The sequence below is a fragment of the Acomys russatus genome, chromosome 22, assembly GCF_903995435.1.
Source record: "Acomys russatus chromosome 22, mAcoRus1.1, whole genome shotgun sequence".
Lineage (NCBI taxonomy): Eukaryota > Metazoa > Chordata > Mammalia > Rodentia > Muridae > Acomys > Acomys russatus.
The window spans coordinates 44999234-45011357 of NC_067158.1; the positions used below are offsets into that span (position 1 = coordinate 44999234).

The 12124-nt window shown below is 39.5% G+C and overlaps 1 non-coding gene across 1 annotated transcript; it reads left to right on the forward strand.

The window, feature by feature from the left end:
• The first annotated feature begins 1866 nt into the window (after positions 1 to 1866).
• LOC127206067 (U6 spliceosomal RNA) lies at positions 1867 to 1973 on the forward strand. The gene has a single exon (XR_007832755.1). It is a non-coding gene; the product is annotated as a U6 spliceosomal RNA (small nuclear RNA).
• The last annotated feature ends 10151 nt before the right edge of the window (positions 1974 to 12124 follow it).

Sequence of the window (12124 nt, forward strand, 5' to 3'; positions counted from 1 at the left end):
TTAAGAGTGTTGTCACAGTTAGACAGGCAGTGTTTCTTCTACCTTAGGTCCTCCATTGGCTCTATTTCATGTGAGCTGATCTTAGCTAGGATTTCTCAGTCTCTGTACATGTCATGGTTTAGCTTATCTTACAATGTCAGTTCTTCAGCAGTTTAAAAGGAAGTTTCTAGTTTTTCTACCTTTGGCTTCTAACAGTCTTGCTTCCTTGCACTGGAATAACAAAATTCCGCAGGTTTAGTGACACCAAAAAACTGATTATCCAGGTTTAGGAGGAAGGGTTTCTAGGGTCAATGCCATGTGAAGCTTCTTTACTTGAGTAGCAGATGGCCAGCTGTCTTCATGTGTCTTCCCTTGTGTTTGTGTTCTTTTCTCCTCTTACTTGGTCATAATGGCTTCAGACCCACCATAATCCTTCAGTTTATCTAATAATTTCCTAAAGGCATTACAAACAAAGCCACAATTTCAGCTAGTTGAAAATAGATCTTTTACATAGGAAATTTGTGAACAAATGGACTGAACTAGAAATGATCATAATGAGTGAGTTAACCCAGAAGTAGAAAGAGTCAAATGGTATATACACACTTATATCAGGACACTAGCCCAAGGGGCATGTCCCATGAAAGTCTTCACTAACCAGGAAACTGGGATAGAGGGGAGGACATCCTATTAGGACTCTAGGTGAGAGAAGCATGGGAGAATGGGGAAATAGAAGGATCCCGAGGATCCTAGAAACCTACAAGAAGAACATTATGATGGGCAGATCTGGATGCAGGGGTCCTGCTCAAACTATGGCACTAGCCAAGGACAATACGTGTAGTAAACTTTGAACCCCTACCCAGATCTAGCCAACGGACAGGACATTCTCCGCAACTGAGTGGAGAGTGGGGTCTGACTTTCACATGAACTCTGGTGCCCCATATTTGACCACGTCCCCTGGATGGGGAGGCCTGGTGGCACTCAGAGGAAGGATAGCAGGGTACCAAGAAGAGACTTGATACCCTATGAGCATATACAGGGGGAGGAGGTTCCCCTCAGTCACAGTCATAGGGGAGGGGAGTAAGGGGAAAATGGGAAGGAGGGAGGAGTGGGAGGATACAAGGGATGGGATAACAATTGAGATGTAATATGAATAAATTAATAAAAAATATATTTAAAAAACTGAATTGACTAGCTCAGCTCACAATACAGGACAATGCCTTAGTCCTTTACATTTTCTGCTAGGTATTATTTGCAAAAGGTCCATGCTGAGTTATCAGCAATAGGTTTATGGTAAAATTAATTTTAATTAAGTATTCAGTGACTTGAGCTCTATATTTCCTCTGCGTATTAGATATAGTCTATGTGACTCGTAACTGTTTTACAGGCCTGTAACTAAATAATTTATTCTCATTATTACTGCTATGGGTGACTCAGTCTTTTATAGCAGAGGAAAAAGCAAGAGAAACTTATTTTGACATGTCTGAAGACTGTAAGTAGAAGATGGAGATATTGTAAGATTGAAAGTTTAATGAAGGTCTACTTCTTGGTACATAAGCATGCCTCTTCTAGCTGTACTCCCACATGGCAAAGTAACATGGGGCTCTCTGGAATGCCCATCTAATTTCTATGGGAAAAAGCCTTGACAGATCTCCTCAAACCAAAGTAGCATCATTTTGGGCATTGAGTCTCAACAGCTGAATTTGATGAGGGAATAAATATTCAGTCTCTAGTGACTATTAATGGTGGATATGTTAATGACCTAATATGAAGGTGTTAGGAGTTCATTGAGCTAAGACATCTCAGGGCAACTGTGAGAGGGTGAATGAAAGTGAATTGAGCTACCAGAAGTCTAAGTATCCATTGAATGTGATAGACTATGAAAGACTGGTGCTCGCTTCGGCAGCACATATACTAAAGTTGGAACGATACAGAGAAGATTAACATGGCCCCTGTGCAAGGATGACACGCAAATTCGTGAAGCATTCCATATTTTTTATACTCACTTATAACTGGACACTGACCCAAGGGGCATGTCCCATGAAAGTCTTCACCTACCAGGAAAGTGGGATAGAGGTGAGGACATCCTACTGAGACTCTAGGTGAGAAAAATATAGGGGATAAGGAAGTCGGTGGATCCAGAGGGACCTAGAAACCTACAAGTGGAGCATTATGATGGGTGGATCTGAGCCCAGGGGTTCTGCTTGATCTAAGGCACCAACCAAGGACAAAACGTGCAGTCATCATCAAACCCCTACCCAGATCTAGCCAAGGGACAGAACATTCTTCACAGTTAAGTGGAGACTGGGGACTGACTTTCACACGATCTCTGATGCCCCATATTTGGACATGTCCCTTTGTTGGGGAGGCCCAATGGCACTCGGAGGAAGGATAGAGGACCACCAAGAAGAGACTTGATACCCTAGCACTATATTCAGGGGAAGGAGATCCCCCTCAGTCACAGTCATAGGGAAGGAGGATTGGGGTGAAAGTAGGAGGGAGGGAGGAATGGGAGGATGTATGGGATGGGATAGAAAATGAAATGTAATATGAATTATTTTATTTTTCAATAAAAACGTGTTAAAAAACTATGAAAAACTGAAGAGACTGTCACCGCTTATTGTCATGGTGTAAACAAAGATCTAAAACTAGAAATCTCTTAAATGAAAAGATGAGTAAATAATCTACCTTTATTTAAAAAAGCAGTTCACAAAAAGGGTCTGTAAGGCATAAGACACTGTGAGTAAGATAATGTGACAGCCCTTAGAATGGGAAAATATTTTCACCAACTTCACAACTGACACAGGGATAATATCCAAAATATATAAAGAACTCAAAAAACTAAGCATCAACTAACCAAATAGTTTAATTAAAAAATGGAATGCAGATCTAAACAGATAATCCACAACAGAGCAACCTCAAGTGGCAGAGAAGTGCCTAAGGAAACGTTAAACACTCCTAGCCATCAAGAAAATACAAATGAAAATACAAATGAGATTCCATCATAAACCTGTCAGAATGGTTAAGATAAAAAACTCAAGTGACAACTCATGCTGGTGAGGATGTGGAGCAAGGGTAACATTCCTCAATTGCTGGTACAAGTGCAAACTTGTACAATCACTTTGGAAATCAATATGGCCATTTCTCAGAAAATTTGGAATCTACCTCTATGCCACTCCTGGGCTGATACCCAGAAGAAGCCTCACACTACTATTTACAAGGACACTTTCTCAACTATATTCATGGCAGCTTTATACATAATAGCCAGAAACTGGGAAGTAAAGAACAATGCTGCTGCAGTCCACAGACTTAGGGAAGCTAACTAACAAAGACACCTCATTGGGGCACATGAATCTCCTTGGAAGGGGAAATAGAATAGATATTGTGGGTGGTCTGGGATGGCATGAGGATGGATGGGGATAGGAGGGATCAGGTTATGAGAGGATGGAGGGATTGAGTACTGGGAGAGATTATTGGAATCGCGAAGTCTCAGGGAAAAGCTAGACACTAAGTGCAATAGAAACTCCTATGAACATACAATGGTGACCCTAGCTAAAACTCCTATGGAGATATGGATCCTGAACTGGCCATCACCTGTAACTAGGCAAGACTTCCAGTGGAGCGATTGAGATACCAGCCCAGCCGCAAAAATCATCAACCTATAATTTGTCATACGTGAAAAAATGTTCTGGGGGTAAAGATGTCACAGAATTTGTTGGAGTTGCCATCAAGTGTGCTCTTGCTTGAGTCATATGCCAGGAGAGGGAGCCTGCCCCTGTCAGTGACAGGGAGGCCAGAAAGCAGAGGCTGAATAAAACAGAGACCCTGAGATACAATCATACATGATTGGCAAACAAGTCAATGAGATGATTCCTAGTAATGTTCTGTTATAGTCACAGATTGGTGCCTAGCTCAATTGTCGTAAGAGAGGTATCACCCAGCAATTAACGAAAACAGATGCAGAGATGCACAGTCAAACCTTAGTGGAGCATGGAGAACCCTGCAGAACAGGAGGAGGAAGGATTTTAGGAACCAGAAAGGTCAAGAATCTTACAAGAAAACTCACAGAATCAATTAACCTGGGCTCACAGAAACTCACAGATACTGAACTGAGAATTAAGGAACCTGCATGTGTCTGACCTAAGGCCATTGCACATATCCTATGGTTGGGACCCTTTATAGTGGGAGCAGGGTGGGGAATGCACAGTTTCTGTCTCCTTTGCTTGCTTTTTGACTCTCTTTTTTTCCTGTAGGGTTTCTTGTCAAACATTAACTCCTATGAACATAGGGGAGGGGCCTAATCTAATTGCAACTAGATATGCTATGTTTGGTTGATATCCCTGGGAGGCCTGGATTTTTTGACGGGAAATGGAGGAGTAGATGTGGTGGGAACAGGGCAGGTTTGAAGGAGGGACTGGGAGGGGAGGAGAGAGGGGAAAAGGCAGTTGGGATGTAATATATGAAAGAAGTCTCTTCTTTGTAGCCTACTATCCTTCCTTGATACCCTATGAGCATATAAAGGGGGAGGAAGTCCCCCTCAGGCACAGTCATAGGGTAGGAGAGTAAGGGGAAAATGGGAGGGAGGGAAGAATGGGAGGTTACAAGGGATGGGATAACCATTGAGATGTAACAAGAATAAATTAATAAAAAAAATTTAAACCAAAAAAAAGAAAGACGTATAAATAAAAAAATAAAACCTACAGTTTTAATGGTAAAAATCAGCCTTCACAATTTACCTAAACTAATTATAAAAATGCTTAGTTTGATATCAATTTCAGAATATATGGCTCAGAATGTCACAGTTGTAGTATTTTGCAATGTTAGTTAGCAAGCAGTTTGAAGTGTTCCTTATTTATACAGCTTTCAAAATAAGATTTGAGAAGTATGTCTAGTTAGTTAATTTGAGGGTGAAGATAGGAATGTTGCGAAATGAAGAGAAATACTGTGATGTGGTGAAGAAATTGGACCATTTTAGTTATTTTTGACCTCAGATATGTTGCTGAACTTTGCAAAAATTACCACCACAGCAACATTTCTTCATTGTTAAAATATGTACATTTAATTACAAAGTTTCATCATTTTTCTAAATTCTAAAATTGTGGAAATATATAGATCTATTAAAAAAACGTCTTCTCAAAGTGATGACTTGATGACTCAAAGCTCAAAAGTGTGTGAATTCTTTCAATTCTGTATGGGTTCAGCTTTATTGTAGACTTTAATATTGGGATCAATCACAATGTCATGTCCACATGTAATATTTTCTATGGGACTGAATGCTCAGCACTCTAATACCTTCCTGTGTTCAAGTAATGATGATCCTCTATAATTAATTTATGCAACCTATCCAGAAGAGCTTTCTCTTCCTTGTGTGAGACACAGGACAGTATCCAATCAGTTATAATATTTGACTGGGTAAAGTTTCAATTGCAGTTGCAATTTTCACTCAAAAGCTAGTTTACAGTGGTCATTTCTATATATTTATTTAACAGATATTGAATTACCAAATGCTAAAGGGGCCTTAAATTATCTTTTCAGGGTTGGGGATTTAGCTCAGTGGTAGAGCGCTTGCCTAGCAAGCGCAAGGCCCTGGGTTCGGTCCTCAGCTCTGGAAAAAAAAAAAAAACAAGAAAAAAATTATATTTTCAGAAATGTTATCTAATAGCCCTTACTACTTTTAGAATCAAAATGGTAGCATGAGTGGGTGTTAAATATTTGTATATCAAACTTTCCCATTAAATATAAACCTGAAAACTTAGCTGCTGTGAAATCTCTGGAAACTAAGTAAAGTCCAAAGCTCTGTTTCTCTGTATAAGAAAGATGTCAATAATTTTGCCTAACTTTTAAAAAACATACCTTGAATATAGCAATTTCCATTCAAATCCTATCTTCACTATACAAAGTATGCTTTAAAATATATTTTGAGAAAATTTCAAAATTTACACACTAACAAGTTTTCTGAATTATGCAAAGACAATATATTTAACACATGTACATTGATTATAATTTATGGTATTGAGTGTATAGGATCCACCTGTCCCAACCCCTTACTTTTCCAGGCTAAGTTTGAATTCTTTCCATAAACACACACTTTTAATAAAAATCTAAAACTTTTACAAGAATCTAACAAAGTGCTAAGGTTCAGACACAACAGGATTCAAGGTTCTGACCTTTTCCTTATGGGAGGATGTACATGAGAAAGCTCAGACTATTTTCTTTATGCACGGAGACTACAGTAGAAACTTATGCAGTAAACATACACACACACACACACACACACACACACACACACTGAATATGATTGCATATTTATGAGCTTATGTCATGATCTCAATAAATAGGAATGTGGTTTTGTCACTATAATTTACAGAAGAGACCTTGATCCTTCAATATTATGTGCTATGATATCATCCTTGAGATTGTGTCACATTACATGGGAGAAAAGAAATTTGTGGGCAAATCGAAGATGTTAGTTGGTACCCTTATGGTTTGAGACATAGGGATAGACACATGCATTAGCAATGGAGTTCTAAGCTCAGCTGACAATCCCACTTGACAACCAACAATTAATCTGAGAGAGACTTCTGTCCTACAGCTACAAGAATTGGATTTTGTAATCAACTGGCATGGGTTTGGGTATTAGTACTGGCGTTGCTACTGCAATAACATACCTAACAAGGCAGTTTAAGGAAGAACAGGTGTATTTATGTTTATACTGTGACGATGAAGTGTATCTTGATAGGGATGTTATGGATTCAAAAGCTTGAGGTAGCTGGTGGCTTTGCATCTGAATTCAGGAAGCAATCAGTGGTGACTGCACATGTTCATCTGGCTTTCTCTTTTTTATATAGTATGGGAACCCATGTGCTGGTGCCTCCAACATTTCTTGTGCTTCTTCTCACATGAATGAACCTAATCTTGGTAATCTCTTGCAGAGATGGCCTTATGCTTCAGTAATTCTAGGGCTGGTTACTTGAGAGCCAACATTAATCACCACAGTTTGGCAGTGGATACTTCCTAGATGCCCCAGTAAAATCTCTTCCACATTTGACCTGCTAAAACTTCTCATCTTCTAGAGCTTTTCTAGTATTTTGATGTATAGATATTTAGTCAATAAATTATTGTTTTAATGTGTTTATGTGTGGTAACGTGCTTTACAACAATAGAAGGTTAATGCAGAACCCTCACTGTCTCCAATTTCTTTTTGTATTGTTCCATTTAGAGACAGGGTGTTCTCTGCCAGTTGTGTCCCACACACTTGAACATCTATCAGATGCTTAGATGCATTACCTAGAAGCCTTTGCTTGGTCAAAATTTGGAGAAATTCTTTGGCATTCAGGATCTTAGACAGGGAGTTTGAAGAGTCTTTCTTTCATGGCAGTAGGTATGTAAGCTTTGTTCCAGAAAGTCCTCAAGTAAAATCATCTGCTCCATCTACTTCGTTTTCTGTGAATTAAGAATAGTTCAATTCTTTGATTTTTGTTCTTTTAACAATTGTAGCTAATAGCATCTATTTCAAAATACTGTCTTGAGTTTGTAATGATCCATACATGGGTCAAAAAATAAGTGTGAAGTTTGGACCTGGAAAGATGATCACTTGAAGACTGGAAGAATGGAGTCCCAGGGACTGTCGTTGGAATACTATTCAAACGAGATAATACGAGGTTCAGCTGGATGGTTTTATTTGGAGTCTGTCACATGCACATCACTTATTAATTGGTTGTCTATATTAGTTCAAGTTTCTCATCTGACACAAGGACTGTATCCTAAGTCACATGGTCTTTCCTTTGGAATGGTAGTCTGTCCTGAACAAAGACTGACTTTCAGCAGACTCGCTCAGCAAGATATGTGTGTGTGTGTGTGTGTGTGTGTGTGTGTGTGTGTGTGTGTGTGTGTGTGTGCAACAATAAGATAAACAAAGAGGCTAGGCTATCAACTTGAGGGAGGGGGGCATGAATGGGTTAGTGGTACCTATAGGCAGGAAAAAGAGGAGTGAAAATTATGTAATTATTTTTCAATTAAAATATATAAAAATCAAGGAACCAAATTATTAGTGGAAAAATTTTCTTGTCATCAATATCATAGATTCTGTCAGACAAAAGATATTTAATACTCCACAATCTCAGATACAGTAAATTGCATTATAAGCAACAAAATGATAATTTAAATTATTAAGTTGTGTTATCATGTTATACACATCCACTGAAGTCTGTCTTAAACTGGTTGCCTAATAATTTTTGAAATATTATTCAGCTCCTAATTTCCTTGTTGTTAATCATGGAGTAACATAGTTAAATTTGCAATAAACTAGGAATCTCTTGAAATTATTACAAAACTCCTCTTGCATGTCTCCCTTTATTTTTTATCTCAGGATGGATAAGACTAAGATCCAATGCAGACAAATTTTGCAGAAATAGAATTTCATCTGAATTACTACTTATGCTTTGTTCTTTGGAATCTCTCACCCTATTCAGATTCTTAGTGATTTTAATTTCCAAAAAGACTATCATTTGATAGACCAGATAAATCTTCTTAGTCTTCACCAATAGTTCCTGACCTCAGAATTAATTCCTTTATTACTTTTGTAGCAACAAAAGATTTATTGTGTTGAGAATGTGCAATATGTTGAAGTAGCAAAGACACATGGTTGATAAATGCTGTTCTTACTCAGTGGAAGGAACTAGCATATTATGCAGTTGAATAGGCTCTTGGAAATTTACATTGCAGACTTGACTCCTATTATTTTTACATTTGTTCTTTTCATAGTGTCCAAGACTTACTGGATGTTTTGTGTAATTTTTTACTTTTTAAAAATTTTATTTTTTATTATCATTTATTCAGATTACATCCCAATTGTTATCCCCTCACTTGTATCTTCTGGTTCCCCTCTCTCTCCCTTTTTTCTCCCTATTCCAATCTCCTAGACCTCTGACAGGTCACTATATATCCAAAGCCTATCAGGACTCATCCAGATATCCTGCTTCCCCTTCCTCTGAGTGCCGCTGGCCCTCCCCACCATGGGAAGTGGTTAAATTGTGGGTACCAGAGTTCATGTCAGAGGCAGTCCCTATTCTCCCACAATTACAAAGAACGAACTCTCCATTGTCTAGATCTGAACAGGTGGTCTAGGTTTACTGCATACGTTGTCCTTGCAGAGCACCCTGGGTCCAGTCCACCAGCCCTGATGGCCTTCTTTTGTTTCTCCTGGACCCTCTGAGTCTTTTATCACCCCCATTCTTCCATACTACCTTCACCCAGAGTCCAGCAGCAGGTCCCAACATCTGTTCTGAGCCTCTGCCAAGTGTAGACTCCCAGAGTACGTCTATGTTGGTCTAATATACATTTATAAGTCAATATATACCATGTGTGTCTTTCTGGGTCTTTGTTATCTCCCTCCAGATGATCATTTCTACTTCCATAAATTTGCTTGAAAGTGTCAAGATTTCCTTGTTTTTAATAGCTGAGGAGTATTCCATTGTGTAAATGTACCACAGTTTATCCATTTTTCGATGGAGGGACATCTAGGTTGTTTCCAGATTTTGACTATTGTGAATAAGGCTACTATGAACATAGTTGAGCAATGTCCTTAGTTAGCAGGGAAATGCAAATCAAAACCACTCTGAGATTCCATCTTTCACTCATCAGAATGGCTAGGATCAAGAAACTAAAGTGACAGCACATTTTTGGCAAGGATGTGGAAAAAGGGAAACAACTCCTTCATTGCTGGTGCGTGTGCAAAGTTGAACAAGCACTTTGAAAATCAATCTGGTGCTCTCTCAGAAAGTTGGAACTAGTTCTACCTCAAGACCCTGCTATACTACTCCTGGGTACATATATGAAAAATGCTCCACCACACAACAAAGACATTTGCTCATCCATGTTCATAGCAGTAATTTTTTAGATTTAGCATCTTCTTAACTAATGTATGGGCTTCTATCATATCATCAATGAATGAGATTCTGTCTTCCATCTCTTGTATTCTGTTGGTGAAATTTTCCTCTGTAGCTCCTGTTTGAATTCCAAAATTTTTCATTTCTACAACTCTCTAAGTTTGTTTTTGTTTTCTTGGATATTGTTAAGGGTCTTCAGTTTGCTTACCCACTTCTCTGTTCTCCTTAGCTTATGTGTTCCCAGTGTTGAAGGTTGAGATAATGGGATGAGTTGGGTGAAGGAAATTTGAAGAAGATCTTTGTGGTTACTGGGGCTACTGGGGCTGGAGTCAGAGAATAAAGGGAGACTGAAGTGGATTTCCTTCTGAAGAACTGGGGATCAGACTATGGTGGTAAGGTAGGGGTCTCAGGAGCAGTAGGAGCTGTGGGTTTGACCTCAGCCTACTTGTTGCCCTGAGAGGGGTTCCCCTTGCCCTAGCAGAAGGTGCCTGCTGGGCTTTTGGTCTGGGGGTAGATTAGAGAGGGAAGATCTGTGGGGTTCACAGGAGATGGAAACAGGGCAAGGGGGAAGGGGAAATTGCCTCTGGTGCTCTTCTCTAGAGTTGAGGATGAGACTGTGGCATCAATATGAGGCAACAGAGAGTGAAGAGAGGATCTCAGGCAGCCTACCCAGTTAACCTTTATGTTTCAACCACCTTTTTGTTTTTCAAGGACACTAAGATAGTTTGCTATGTTAAACATTTCAACGTTTTTGTGCCCCAGTCTCTCACGTGCTAGGATTGAATGTGTGCATGACTATACTGCTGCCCAGAGCCGGCTATTTGGAATGACTTAATTTTTTTTCATGCCACTTTTGTGTGTGTATGTGTTGTATAGATGGATTTTGGGGTCTCTTCTTGAGAAACCACCACACTGATTACCGTAGTAGCTGTATGAGAATGCAGTCTCATCAACAATGGTGGGCATTGCCCGTACTCTATTCTCACCATTCTGAGTTATCAATAGTTTTACTGACCTTAGATAATTTATTAGCCATAACCATTCTGACTGGTGTCAGATGAAACCTTAAAGTCATTTTGATTTGTGTTTCCCTGATGTCTAAGGATGTTGAACATTTCAAATGTTTAAATATCATTTGAGTTTCCTCATGTGAGACTTCTCTGCTAAGATCTGTACCCCATTTGTAAATCAGGTTATTTCATTTCTTCTTTTAAATTTTTAAATTTTAATTTTTTATAGTTTATTAATTTATTCATATTACATCTCAATTGTTATCCCATCCCTTGTATCTTCCCATTCTTCCCTCCCTCCCTCCCTCTCATTTTCCCCTTACTCCTGTCACCTAAGACTGTGACTGAGGGGGACCTCCTCCCCCTCTATATGCTCATAGGGTATCAAGTCTCTTCTTGGTAGCCTGCTATCCTTTTTCTGAGTGCCACCAGGCCTCCCCATCCAGGGGACATGGTCAAATATGGGACACCAGAGTTCGTGTGAAAGTCAGACCCCACTCTCCACTCAACTGTGAAGAACATCCTATCCATTGGCTGGATCGGGGTAGGGGTTCGAAGTTTACTGCATGTATTGTCTTTGGCTGGTGCCATAGTTTGCGCCGGACACCTGGGCCCAGATCTGCCCATCATAATGTTCTTCTCATAGGTTTCTAGGACCCTCTGGATCTTTCTATTTCCCCATTCCCCCATGCTCTCACCTAGAGACTCAGTGTTGAAGGCTTTGACCCACTTGAGTTGAATTTTGTTCATTGTTAAAAGTACAGATCTGTCTGGATTTTTCTACCTGCACCTGGTCAGTATGGCCAGTTCTAGCTGTTGGAGCTGTAGTGTTTTTTTTTTCAGTGTGCATTTCTTGGAGCATCAAGTGGATAGGGAGAGGGAAAAGGGGAATGAGAGAGGAGAGGAAGAGAGAGAGAGAGAGAGAGAGAGAGAGAGAGAGAGAGAGAGAGAGAGAGAGAGAAAATTAGGGTCATTTAAATGATAGTATGGAAACCTAATACAGTATAGGCTTCCTAAAATGTATACATATATAAAGGAGATCTAAGTAAGTTTGTCAAATAATGGGGATACAGAGTCCCAACTGTCTATCTCTTGTCACCAAATGAGGCTTCCAATGTTGGAATTGGGTTACATCTAATTGAGTTTTTTGGCAAAATGGTTCAATGGAAGCCCCAAAACAATTGAGGCTGTTGCCAACACTTTAGGTGGCTTTTCAGAAACTGATATCAAGGCCTCATTGCTGAAGACAAC